This window comes from Stegodyphus dumicola, chromosome 5 (assembly GCF_044657685.1).
Source record: "Stegodyphus dumicola isolate Sdum_Otavi_A_Nest chromosome 5, ASM4465768v1".
Classification (NCBI taxonomy): Eukaryota; Metazoa; Arthropoda; class Arachnida; order Araneae; family Eresidae; genus Stegodyphus; species Stegodyphus dumicola.
In genome coordinates this window covers 97650092-97665366 of record NC_140772.1, presented here as the reverse complement: position 1 = coordinate 97665366, position 15275 = coordinate 97650092, and positions in this window count along the sequence as shown.

Below are 15275 nucleotides of genomic sequence, written 5' to 3'. Positions count from 1 at the left end.
CCTGCCAAACGAAACAAACATTGTGCTGGTTTCAAATGCAGTCATTCAGTTTGCGAGAAATCGGAAATCATGCTGCAACAAGAATGTTTGGAATACATACGTGAATGAAAAAAAAAAATGAAATCACAATAATTAATATGCCAAAAAATAAATATGCTTTACGTAAAGGAGTAAAGAAATGCCTGTCCTAGAAGAAAAGTGTTGCGACCTTCGTCCTAGAAAATCGCCAGAAAGAGCATTTAGGTAAAAGTAGAGATCTAATTTTTGCATGCTCATCTTTTCCTTATTTTGAAATCTATCATTTTTCATATCATCCGGGATATAACGTGCACCCGTAAATTTCTGTCTTATTATTTTTCTTTATTTTTTGTATCAAAAGTTCGCGTTACACACCGGAATATACGGCAAATAAAAATTCCACCTAAAATTTGCAATAGGCCGTTAAGTCTTCAATTTCGATATTTTCCCTTTCCATTATTTTCATAAGGCTGAATGATACAACTAATTCAGAACTGAATGTCAAAAATTGTTAACGGAAACTCAAAACACTTTTAATCAGTGCTCCATATTGAATAATGTACTGGCTTTTCGCCTTTGCCAACTTGCTACTGCTTTCCAGCTTCAAAATCATATTTTTAAACTGTAACTGTGTTGATTTAGTACTTAAAATTATTTTGCTGACTTACAAATGTGCGTCAACGAGGGAAAAAAAAAAAAAAAAAAATATTAATTCTACCACGATTTGCTTTTTATTACATCATCATGCACTTCAAATATTTCTATAGTAATGCTTCAACATCTTTACCATCAATAACATTTTCTAATTTATTACACATATATGTAATAAACTGGAAGAGATAGCTATAATGGAAGAAGGTAGTTTTTTCGTAAATGTAGCTTGGAAAGACTACCGTGCAAACAGAAGATGGATGTATTAAAAAAGCAAACATTTGCAGACGGGTCCAGTTTAAATAATTTTCCTTTTATTGCAGTTAAGCATTTTACAGCAACAAATATCTTGGTACACTAATCGTGCCCATTCCAGAAGGTAAAGTTTATATTTTTGAGATTTTTGTAATAAGAAGAAAGCTTAACAGTAGCAGTCTAACTAAAACGAGGCCCAGAAGCAAAGCGCGATGTGTTCAGGACGAAATCTTAATTTTGAGTGAGTTTCGGTTTTAATAACATTTAAGAGGACAATTAATAAAGCTCTAAAATTATTGTTGGCAGTTTGAGCTTTAATTCCATTACGTCACCAGCGTTATGTTAAAGCCATATGATACGGATTAATCTAGAAATGACGCAGTTCAGAAACCATTTTTATAAGTTCAGGTAAGCTATTTTTAGAACAGAAAGAAGAAATGGTGAATCATTACATTATGGTAACTTGGCGATTTTTTGGCGAAAATATGGCGACCAACCAAGGAGGTTAGCCTCCTTGCGACCAACCCTGCTACAGCAACCTGCTAGTTTTGTTTTAGACGCCATTTTGTTTTCACGAAGTAAAGGCATGTTTTTTTTTTTTTTTTTTTTTTCTTTTACTCAACATTTTTTCTAACAATCTGCTAGCCAAATTACGCGTATACTAGAACTTTTATGGAACAAAAATGCTTAATCATGACGAAGATTAGGTGCGAAATTGGGAGAAAGTGCAAAATCCCAAACTGCTTGCCGCGTTTTTAAAAATTGCACATACACGGTATCCATGTACACGTCGACCTATTTTCACTTAAAAAAACATCCCAGTATTGTACAAAATTGGCATTGCGCACACTCTTGACTTTATCTATGTACACATCGACCTATTTTCACTTAAAAAGTCAAAGAAAATTGACAAAAATCCAGTCTGAGCTAGTAACCTTTATCGCCTTACCAAAATGTCGCCAAACTACTGTTACCATATTCTAAAGATTAGCCGAAGAAATACCAAAATTAAAATGAAGAATTAAGGGGTTATTGCTAATTTAAGTTAGGATTTTTATGATTTGGTGATATATATTTATCTTACACAAACACACACGCAGACATATATATTGTAATATATAATCCATTAGTACAAAAAAGAAATTATTTTTTTAAATGGATTATTCTATCCGAGGAAAAATACGTAGGGTAATTAAACTGTCTCTCATTAACTGGAATTGGGAAAAAAAATTCAGCCTAAGAGGTAAGTTATTCTTCTAAAGTGCTATTATAGCTAGAATAATGTAATAACTGGAGTAACAAATTAAATTTAAAAATAAAAAGACAGTAATAAGAATAAATACTATTAATCACCCTATGGTTAATGCTCCAAAAAGAACTTTTTAAGGAGTTAGTATTTAAAACGTTAAACTCAGACCAATAATGAGTGCCGAACTGCATGTTTCGTTCTTCCTGACATTAGACTCGAATCGTTGTTAATTAATTGTTTTCGTTTGCAAATTTATATTTAGAATAATTTTAAAATATCAAGAACTACCCGACATGCCGCTCGTCACTTTATGAATTACAAGAATAGAATATAATTAAATTTAAAACCAACCTAAATTAAATTGCAAAAATTACAAAAGCGAAGTAAAATCTAGTAAAAGAAACTGTTAGGAAATCTAGTAAAACAGTACACAATTACATTCGAAAACATTATTCATTTGCTTAATTATGAATATAATATCGTTTGGAAAGAGTATTTCTAGACCTGTCAAAACTTTTAATATATGATATCAAATAACATTTATCATTCAGTGATTATGAAATTTATGCGTTTGATTGTATCCGTTTTTATTTGTTTGATAAATGATTCTGATTGAACTAAGCTTTTATATTGTAGATATCAGAATTTTTTCAATTGACAAAGAAGTTCAGGAGACCTCGTCACAACTTTCACAATTTGCCCCCTCCCCCATGCTATCTATTAGGAATAATGCCAAAATGTTTCGTTGTGAGGAATATCATTTAATATTGTATTCTGCATGTGGGAGTAAAACTGGTGCTGTGCATATTATTATTATTTGACACTGTGCGCAACGTAACGGATACAATGTAAGGATTGATCTTGCATAACTTTCTCGTTGAAGTGTTAAGTACTATTAAACAGATTGATTCCTCAAAACTGAGCCCATTTTTAAGTTTAGGTCAGGAATAAACAGAAACGAATTTAAGGAAACTTGTGTTTTTCTCATATCAAATACGCGTGTTTTACATTTTTTGCTAACTTAATTTCTGGCTTCCAGCGGCACATATGAGGTTTCCTTCGATGTTTTTGATAACTTTATGTATTGTTTCATAGAATCTGGAGGAATTAGATGGTGCGAAGTTGATACAAAGACACAAGCAAAGAAGAAAAAGCATGTTAATCGCTTATTTTCTCTCCTTTTTCACTCATTTTGTAATACAAAGATCGAGAGGAAAAAAATTATGGAAATAATTTAATTTCTGAAGTACGCAGTTGCAGTAAGACTATAAAAAATGAAAGATATTAATATATTTTCTAGTATATTCATATATATGGAAATACAGTTATATAAACGTTTGCAATTTTTTTAAACCTGCTGAGTACAATTCATCTCCTTTCAGATCTACCCTCTATTTTTGAAAAATTCTCAATGTCAGAAATAACATTGAGCAGAACAAAGCAATGACTTAATTGTTCAAATCTCTTTCTCAAAGACATAATAATAGCGAAACAACAACATTGAAAATATTTTGTTTGTTTTCAACATTTAAAATGTTAGTTGTTTTTCTACCCTAAAATACATACGCAGACGGGTCCAGTTCAAGTTTTAACTTGAACACAGATGGGTCCAGTCCAGTTTTAACTCATCCCTGCTTTGAAAAAAAAAAAAAAAAAAAAAAAAAAAAAAAAAAAAAAACTGTTTCTTTTGTTTTATTCCCCCCTCAAAATCTTGCATCTGGTATTCCTGAATTGAACCGGGCTCTTAAAAATGTATTAAATATTGTACTAGATCTTACGGGATTTTTTTTTTAAAAAAAGCCTGAAAGGTTTCAGATTTTAACGGTCGGCTAAAAGGGTTTGTTAAGAATTCTTGTGCTCTCGTTGAGCTCGCAGTCTAACATTCTGCAGTTGCACTCACTTCTGCTAACGCATCCCCCCCCGTTAGTTTTATTATTAAGATCTTTTTCTTACTACTTACACTATACGCAATTCAACAGGGAAATTAAAAAACTTTTAAAAGTAGCACAGCAGCATATGTTTAAAATTTCTGATACCGTATTAAGTGTTAGCACGTATTTTTCATAATTTTTGCAGTCCTTTCTCAGTTTATCCTAACCATGTTCAGTTCTCTTAGTAAGCTCATAAGGTATTTCTTCCACTTTCCTAGCGGCCTTCGTGGTGTAACGGTAGCACGCTGGGCCGGTATTCCAGAGGTACGTGGTTCGATTCCCGGTGAAGGCGGTTTGCTATTTTCATCTTGTCTGCTTTCAAAAAATGACTCTACAAGTGGCGCCCGAACTAAAAAGAGTTGTGGATGATGATTCTCCGCACCCAGGATTTGGTGACTAGGTCCCCAAAAAACCTAGTCGCCCTTTAAAATGGGAAGTATATAAGGTATTTCTCCCACTTTCCTAGCGGCTTTCGTGGTGTAACGGTAGCACGCTGGGCCGGTATCCCAGAGGTCCGTGGTTTGATTCCTGGCGAAGGCGGTTGCATATTTTTCATCTTGCTTGCTTCCAATTAACCTAATGACTCTACAAGCTGGCTTACAAAACTTTTATTATTAGCGTGTTGTGCGTTCACTTTATTTATTAAATATCACGTTCTTCGTACTTAACGCCACATAAAATTCAATTAAACTGCAAGTCACAAAATATTTAAAATCAGCATATCTTTAGAATTCCTGATATATAATCTAATCCTCTAGAAATAACAATGTTTTATTCCGTACAATGTTACCACTGCTTGTTTTCAAATCGTTGATTTTGATAATCAAAAATTGATTAAAATTTTACAAAATTGGAAATAAATAATAAAAAATATATAACATCATTCTATGAAAATACTGAATATTTTTAATTAGATAGATCATGAATTAAAGGAATTTTTATTATTTAAATCAATCCGATTGAAAAATAAGTAACGAATATTCTAAGAACTGCATCTTCAACGAACTTAAATGAAAAGTGAAGTGATGCATTTACAGTGATTTGACGAAATTTCCATTCGAGACTAATAGCCCCTTTTGGGCTTTAAAAAAAAAAAAAAAAAAAAAAAAAAAAAAAAAAAAAATTAAATGTTGTGATTTTTTTGCGCAAATTAGATGTCTCATGAAAACAGATGGGATACCATTTTTTTAATTTTAAGCTGATTTAAGGTATATATATTATGTACTTAATAGCTTTAATATTATCAATTCTTACATTCCATTTGGTTTCAAAAGATTAGCTTCACAGTCTAGGGCACATGAGAAGTCAGAATTCCTCTGCGCTTCAGTTTTTTTCCCCTGTGGTGGTCTCCAACCGTTTACAGGCATTGGCCAGAAGAGGTGAAAGGCAGCTAATAGGTTGGCCACATTTCCTCCTTCCAGACTGTCAAATTACATCCATGCCTTCTCCGAGACTCGAACCCAGGCTCTTCATTATGGCAGTCAGAGTCATTAATCGGTTTCCCATCCGCACGGCCCTCTGCGCTTCATAGATGCAGAAATCAAAGTCAACAGCTTTTGCCTTTCTCACCAAACTAATCCAATTGTTGAAGATTTAACTGCAACAGTAACAACCAAATTCATTGCGGCCAAGCTAACTTGAGAACACTGAATGTACAAAAAAGTATACTCTCTGCCAAAGAATATAATTCCATCATTTCTACTAATGGTATTTTAGAAATGAATTATAAACACTCAGAAAAACAACTGAGCAGAAAGGAAGTTTAAGGGCATCAGCCATTTAGTGAGCATTTGGAAGGGATTCTATTTTCGGAATATTTGGAGAACTTGAGAATTGCAACAATCTTAAACCCTCTCCCATCACTCTTCTAGAATATACTATACGCAATATAGAAGAAAGCAATTAGGTATTAGCTAGTTTCAGACCAGAAGAATGGACAGCAGCTTTCACTGTTTATCTGCCCACCAGGGAATTAACAATAGCCAAGTTACCATAACTTCTTGATTGGCAAATTTGATTTCAAAAATTTAAAGTACTATTTCAGCGGGAAATTCAACCCATTTTTGTTAATGTATGCTTGTTATGCAGTTGGTTGTCTTCTGCTGATGTTATTCACATTTCATTTCCCTCACGGAGGCCGCAGTGAAATTAGTGATGAGTATTAAGCAGATCTGAGGTAATACGAAACATTAGGAGCGGCTGACTTTAAAAGCGTTGGGGCTTTCCGCAACTACGGATGCTGCGCGACCCCTAACAACCCTGATTTCAGTTAATCGCTTTTCAAAATTTTTAATGCTGTGATTGTGGTTGAGCAAATTGAAATTTGCAGTGGGATTGATCAAACCCATCTTAAGAATTCACTGCATATTTAGACGCTTAGACGCGAAGATAAATATATGATCTCCCGCATTTGTTTAATATTTCGTGCAGCTGTGCAATATTCAGTAGTGAAGTACGCATTATTTACTTTATGAGTCGGTCATTATTTTCCTAAATTTTGTTCGTACTGATCCTCATAAAGCCAGATTGATCATCGGGTTAGACAACTATTTGGGAAACGGTAAAGATAAACAAATTACTTTCACTAAATGTAAGCATAATTTTTGGTGGACATACTCATTTGCTTTGTTGACGTATCTGCTCTATTCCTTTTTTTTTTTTTTTTTTAACGCAAATATCGCTCTAATTGATATTTTTGTTGACTCAGTTGCCAGTAGCTGTAAACGGATTTAAAGGTTCGTTTAGTTTTGTAGTATCGGACAGAGCTACGTACATTGAACAACATCAAGGTTATAAACTTGTAGGTTTACTTTTTAGGCTCGTAAATTTAGGTTTGGTTTGGTTTTATTTAATTGTGACAAAGCACTCGAGGGCTATCAGTCTAAATAGAGGGATGCCTTTGTGGAGGACGTTATAAGGAAAACTGGATGGTATGCATACTATATATCGGAAAAACCTCGAAAACGCCCATGCAGCCAGCCTCGAGCCCTGGACCAAACTACCAGTGTTCAGCGACTTTACCACCCGGCCGCTGGTATACTGTCTCAAATTTAGGATCAGCGTTATAAAAAAAGTGTAGTTTAGAAACCAGAGGATTTTCGTCCTTTTGTATAGCTCTTCTTTAAGTGTGTGGGGGGTGGCGCGGTTAATGGAATAATTATCTCATGCAAATTGTTTTCATGCATTGTGACTTAAGAATTTTTTAAGCAAATAAAAAAATGCTTAAATAATTAATGACCGCTTAAAAAAATTGCTTCTAATCAATAAGCAAATGTGAAACTACTCTGTGAACTCAACTGCAAGGCACAATATTATCTTCAGCAGTTGCCAAATGGAATACAATGAGATTATTCAAAAATGTTTAAAGATAATCTCCATACGTAGAAAGGAAATTAACTTGATCTGACGATGACCTTGACACCTGGCGCCTTATCTTCTGTGATAGTATGTCTCGAGTTTCTGCCAAGAATATTTCAGTGATACTTACATAACGGCATGAAAAATAATACTAAAAATGAAATTCACTAGTGGTTGGTCAAAACTACTTCATCAGTTTTACCATTTTACTGTTTGAAACTATTAAAAGATTTATCAAAGGAAATTTGTTAAAAAGCATACACGAAACTGAAATACCATTGTGTTAACGTACTTCAATACGTGCATAATCTATATATAACTAATTTCAATTATTAACTTAACACTTTTTAAGTTTCAGTTGCTAATCTTACTTAAAAATAACTGCTCGTTATGGCTCGAAATTCATTAAGAAAGAAAAATCAGTAGTATTTTTCATCATTCAAATAAAAAATTAATTCAGCTGTTCTTGATAATAATACAATAAGTTATACTTTAAAAAGAAGAGAAGCTTTGTTTTGGGACATTTCATGTTTTGTCAAAAGACAATTTTGTTAGTATCTGGGCACCTTACCAATTAAGTATTTGTCAGGAATCATAGCCGAATCCTTCAATTTTTCCAAATGCTCCATCGTTTAAAACATTATTATAGAGAACGAGGTATGTTACAGGCCCCACGACCAAAGAAGTCTTATAGAAGAATGAAATCCGCACCTTCGAAGTTACAATTAGTCTTCGTGAACAATTCAAGGCGGCAAAAACCTATCTATAAGTTTAATTATTTTAGTAATCAAACGATTAAAACAGAGCAACACTTTTTTTAAAAATTTTTTATTCACAATACTTACTTTGGATAAAAGGGCACTGGAACGAAAGACAAATAAGGAACATTTAATGGCGAGCAATAGGCGACGACGATGGATATATTTTTATTTAGAAAATTGCTTGTCACGTGTTAACCTATCCCAGATCGTTTTACTACGTGATACGTAGCAAAGGTTTCGTTTGGTTTGTTTGGTTACGGTATCAGGACTTGTATTTCTCTTGATTTGCTTTGGAAACATGAATGGTCCTGAATAGGAACAGGGAGCTTACTCAAGCTATGTTCAGGAAGATGTGAAATAGACAACACAAGCAGGAAGGGTATACGAAACCCTTTATTTTCTATCTTTTACAGGTATTTCCGAAACTTCGGAATACAGAGACCAACCACTCGTGGTCTGAACGTAAGAATATAAAACTACTAACTAAAACTCTAACTAAAATCTAATTTTGAATTAGTATACAAATGCCTAGCACTAAGATTAGCCTTTATTTAATGAAAGGTACGTATGTAGTACGACGAGCTGCTAAAACTACAATACGTTCGCAAATAACAAGAGGGCTAAACCTCTGGCCTTAAAGGCAACAGAGTGAAAACTCGTAAAATTACAGTGGCAAGCGGCTTGCTTCCTATAACTCCTTCCTCTCTCTCTCTTGGCAAAAAGCCACAACTTAAGTACTTGGCGTTAGCAAGACAATTTGCATAAACAAGTTAAAGCATTTAATTCTGGCCGGAAGTAGAAAATAAGAAGTGATAGTACAGTTTTAAAATAAAATAAACGTCAGTAAAACTTAGGATCCTTACAACGGTAAAGCACAGCCTAAGGAGAGGATTGCCTTCGTAGAGGACTTTCTAAGGGAAACTGGCTCGTATACTCATTACACATGGAGAATAACATGCAGCCAGCTAGCTCGTTTGTGGGATTCGAACCTCGGACCAAACTACAGCAAATTTACGGCTCGACCGCTGGTGGTCCTGTACGTAACAAAGGCAGTACTGGTATCGAGAAAAATTTCGGGTATCATATTTCAACGGAAATATGCATTTTGACCTTTCCTGAATCCATTTAGACGATTTTTTTTTCGTAATATCTGTACGTGCAGACAGAATAAAAGAACTTTTTTTTTTTTTTTCGAACAGATTGTAGAATGGATTTAACATGGATTCAAAAGAGGTTTTTTTTATGACTCGTTTTTTATATAAGTACGCACGTATGTATTTCACATAGCTCAGAAATAAGTCATACTATGTTGAAATTTTGTTTCTGGGACTTGTTGTGTACTTCCCTTTTTTTATTGCAATCTTTATATATATATATAGTTATATATATATAATTATATATATATATAATTAAAGAAAGGAAAACAAACTAAAAAAAAAAGACCTTTGTGGTCAAGAATTTTGCCCATTGAGCTGCAAAAATTAAAAAACAAGGTAAAAAGAATATTCTTAATGCTTCCGCTTAAAAGTGGTTGTGATACTGTGGTTCCGGTGAAACATTTTTTTTTAACAGAAGTAAAATAAAGTACAATGAAAAGTGTAATTACAAAATAAGCAAATTATCACTAGAATTCTTACAAATAAAAAGCTTATTTAAAACTCAAATCTAATTGGAAGTAATAAGTGATTAATGTAAAGACATGCTTTAAACATTTGAATCAAAATACAATTGTGAAATAGGACTTAAACAAAAATACAATAAAACAAAAAAGCGGTAAATGGTAAATTAGTGCAATTCCAATCTCATTACAGACTCTTCAGGGGAAATACATAATGATTTCCGAATTCAGCTAATTCCATATCGTGTTTCGTTAAAACAGACAATTGGAACTGTACACGAAACTTATTGAATATTAACTGAAAAAATAACTTAGACAAAACCTTTAGTCTCAATTTTCTGTTTCATTTCCCGACACGTCCGATATATATATATATATATATATATATATATTGAGATTAAAAGGTTGAGATTAAAGGTTATATATATATATATAGATATATATAGATATATATGGAGCACTGTTGATGCGTAATACCCAAATAAAATAGATCGTCGATTCGTATTGGAGAGGAAGAATTCTGATTTCGCCGTATGCTAATACGTTGACTTCGTAATATCTAAAGAACTCGGCAGTCGAGGCGATTTTAATTTCATTTTCATCTTCCAGTTGACGTATGTGGCTACAATTAGTTGGCATCCTAGTCGTGCCTGTTCAAGAACATTTACATTTTTGATATTATAGCGATAGCAAGCAAGACAGCGAGATTACATCCTAGCAGGGCAAAGAGCGAAGCTGAAGTGCGTAGTTATGCAATATGGAAGCACGGAAAGAGAAAAGTTTTGGTTCCCAATTATTGCGTCATCAAAGCTGCGCAGGCCATAGGATGACGCAATCCAGAGAAGTTATTACGATTTTTAAAACGCAGAGGGAGAATTAATGTTTTACCGTTAGTTTCAATTATAGTTTTGATTTACATATTTTTTATCTTACACATATATATAAAACCATCTTCTTTACCCAGACTTTATTTTCGCAATCGTTTGTCATTGTCATGCACTTCCAATTACAGAATGAAGTATTCTAATTAACGAAAATATCCATGTTTTGCCAACGTCAAAGTGTGATCGGATCAAAATTTGCAATTTTGGATGTCATTTTCATCTTGCCTTGAGGAATCAGTTAAATTAAGTTAGAATAATTCGAGGAAATAAAATGAAGTGCAGCAAAAAATGTTTGTAATAATCTGCACAATTAAGTTATGTGGTGTCCACATCAGATTTTTTAGTTTGACTATTCTAGAATAGCATATAGATATTCTAGAATAGCGTATATAGATATTCTAAAATAGAGTCATATTTTAAAGTTTTAATTTTATCAAACGAAGAGAAATGGGTTGCAGTTTTTGATATTAATACATACTTTCAATTTGCTTTGCGAGATCGGTTATTCGATTAGAATAATTCGAGTAAATAAGTTTAAATAAAGTGCGGAAAAGAATGTGTATAATTTAATAGGCCATAGAAAAAATTCATGTGGTATCCAGATCAGACTTTTTTTTTTCAGGGAAAGAGGGGAGGATTTACTAGATGTGCAAAACAAACAAGAGTTATCTCCCTCAGGAGAAGGTTATTTTTGTATAGAACAAGGTTACAAATGAAGGAAATCCGGAAAATTATACAGGGAACCTGTTCGTCGGGATTTGCACTTGGGTCGAACTACCAGTGTTCAACGTCCTGTCCGCTCGGGAGCTAATAAGCAATCTTAAAATGGAAAAAGATCCAGTTTTGCTCATTATAAAAACACATTGTTGCCGACAAAAGGTGCTTAAAATGCCGAATTAATTATAAAACTGTGTTCTTCATTTGCGAGAGAAAGCTAATGACTTAGAAGATTATTTTACACGTACTTCTTAATAAGATTTTTCTGAAATATTATTTGCTATTATAGTAAATAAGTATATACATACAGTAAAATTTGTTAAATATTATTACTGTAAGTATAAGAAGTAAAACGCATTTCTAATAATTTACAACATATCGATGAAAAATATCTCTAATATTTCTGCATCTGTACCCTGTCGTCTGTATCCAGAATAATCAAATGGCGACGGCGAAATTAAGAAACTTAATTCAATCATAAGTACTTTTTTTAACCTTATTTCAAACGGTAACACTTAAGAAAATATATTTTGATGTTTTGTTCGTTTATAATTATTTTATGTCCAGAGAAAGAAATGCGGAACAGACTGCTTTTAAAAATTTGAAAGATGAATTAATTAGAACCTTAAGAAGGTGTATTTCCAGTTCCAAATTAAGTGAAAACCCATATTGTAACTAGCGTATGAAATCGCTAAGCCCAAATCGCTACGAATCCTAAAGTTTTGAGTAGTTGAGAAAAGAGCATTATAAGCTCTTTGTAAAGCATCTTTCGTATGCTCTGAATTGATTTTGATGTCATATGTAATTTGAAAGTTCTTTAGCTTTGAAATTTATTGGAAAAACTGGTCAAATAGTAATAGATGCAAAAGTCGGAATGATGTCTTGGCAGTAAATCTGAAATTGGTTTTAAATTAAAATATATGAATCTCATTACAATAAATTTGTTTCAAAATTAAAGAGTATAATAGATCCCCTGCAACACATATTTTGAATTAAAAATAAGCAAACGTTTATCAGCTATTTTACTTTGTAAAGAGATGACTTATTAAATTAAAGAATGGAATGTATCCAGGTCTCCTTTAACAGTTACATTTATTTTCCTCACTTGTAAGACAGCAACTCTTTCATAACGCGATCAGTACAGCCCGCTTTCGTATATTAAATAAAACCACGTGCAAATAACGTGGTCTGAGAAAAACGTGCAAAGCAACAACAAAACAGCGATTCTTCAAACATCAGTTCCTGCCTGCGAATCACGAAAGCCAGTTTTATAAACCTTCCCAGAAGGAAACGAAAACTGGATCGAAGAGAACGCGACGGAGTGAAACATCAGTTTTCAAAAGCCATCAGGCGCAAAAGCTGCAAATGCGTTGATAGGGTAGCTTAGTTTGGCGGACGCAACTGCACGTATTTCAGCAACTGCACGGATTTTTTTTTTTTTTGCGGGGGGGGGGGAAGAGTATTCTAATTAAATCTACGTAATTATTTACTTGCAAAAGTTAAATTTGCAGAAAATAGAAGCGGAACGCAAACATGTTATCGACACCAGGACGAAAACTCGGAACTGCAATTTTTCTCCTTTCTCTTACATGGCATTTCGTAATTTTGTTTAGCACCAGAGGGTACTATTAATCTCAATCCCCACCTTTTTTGTTTGTATCACTTTCCAAATAAAAGGATGGTGCCACCAAATATTATCGCCATACATTATTTATATCGGAATAATATAGTGAATTAAAAAATATTTTTAATTATAATTTTAAAAATATATTTTTAATTCTTTATTAAAAACATATTTTTAATTCGCTATGTTAATTAAAATTAATATAGCGAATGAAAAATAATCTAGCGAAATTTAAAAATAAAATACAGGCAACACAAATAAAAGTATGTTTCCAGCAAATGTTATCGCCGTTTATTGTTTTTAAAGAAATAATATAGCGAATATATATTAAAAAAAGGGTATGGTAATATTTAACACTGCTGAAAAATCTGAAGATATGAAGATTTTATTGCGCGGAAATGCGAAGAAAGTGATGTTTAATAAAAAAAAAGTTCAAAAGACAAATGTCAATAACAACAAGATAAAAAAAAAATGTTGTTAAAAGTTATCTTAGTAAGCCTAAGAAAACTATCACCGGTATATGATGAACTGAGAAAAGAATGGCATAAAAATTAAGAGCAGTACTTAACACTGTATTAAGAATACTAAACATATGCTTTTGAAAGTTTTGTGGTTTTCTGTTGAATTTTATATGACGTAAGTGTGAAGAAAGCGATATTTAATAATAAAGTTACAGAGACAAATAACAACAATTAAAAAAAATCTGAAAGCTTTCAGTTTTTACATTGCCTCCAAAGGAACTTTTTTTTTTTTTTAACGTTTTGTGTGTTACCTTTATTTATTAAATATCATGTTCTTCGCACTTAAACGATAAAATTCAATCCATCAGCAATATTGCAAAATAATTTTTAAATGAGCATATCTTTAGAATTTCGGGTACACAATCTCGCGCGTTCGAGATAATTCCCCCCCCCCATAGAGTGTTGCCATTGATCGCTTTGAAATCGTTGAGTTTGTTAATGAAAAATTCGTTGAAGTGATACAAAATATGAAATCAATTATAAAACAAATTGCAAATTGCAAATTAGTGCTTCCAGATGCCCATATTTGGTGGAAGATTACGTTATTCAAAATTTGATGGCTCTAGGTACCGTTGTTTTATCACAATACTAGAAACATGCAAACATTTATGCAGATTCTTCATCATTTAATTTCTTTCAATATAACACAGGTCGATCAGAAGGTATAGTGGTTAAGGGAGCCTACTTACGGTACCGAAGGGCCCAGTTCGAATCGCGGGTAAGACATGGATGTTTGTAAATGTATAGTGTCGGTACGGCGTGGCGGCACTCTAAATATGCGGCGAGCCGAAAGTGCTTTTGTGTGGATTTGTGGGTGAGGAGCATCCCGAGGGAGACCCTCGAATCCGCCTGGGGTGCTCTTCCTAAAAATAGGGTATGGAAAATAGTCCAACCTCTCTTCGGAGCAGGCTCTGGTAACCATTGTTGCATATAATTTAGTCACGACAACAACAAATATAACACAGGGCAATAATATTTGGTGGCAACATTCTGAAAAATGATATGCCATTTTTAGTGGTTCAATGCAAAATGCCGAAACGAAATTAATAGTCCTTCTGGGCAAATTGTCCCTTTGGATTAAAAAAAGTTCTGTTAACAGGAGCGAGTTCAATATGAGATTTAACTGCGAGCTCAGTGAGAGCATAAAAAACCTTAATAAAACCTCTGGTGGAACATTGAAATCTGAATCCTTTCAGATATTTTTTTTCTTTCATTCTTCCCCCTCCCCCTTGTGTGGGTATTTTACGCTACACTAAAAGAGATAAGAGTATATTTTATGATCTAAATATACGACAATCATATTGTAGAAGTCGTGACTTAAATTTTCTAAATTAAAATGTATGTTAAATGCATTTTACTCGAAACCGTAACTTTTAAGATTCGATTCGTGTTTCTGGCACGGTACCAGTAATGCATATGAAGTATATAAAAAACGCATGCACAGATGTGTGCAATTAATGTTAATTATATATTATGTATATTACATACTTATGGTCGTTCGGTTTTATTACGTCGGTAGTTATGGTCGTTCGATTCGATAATGGATTATAATTCGTATTTGTATTTTTTTACTCCGTTTATTGCTTTTTGTTCATACGAAATGATAATGAATAAAAATGATTTTTAAAGCTCATCATTAGATGCATTTGTGCACAGGTTTCTCATTATTCTGTGCAACTATTCGATTAT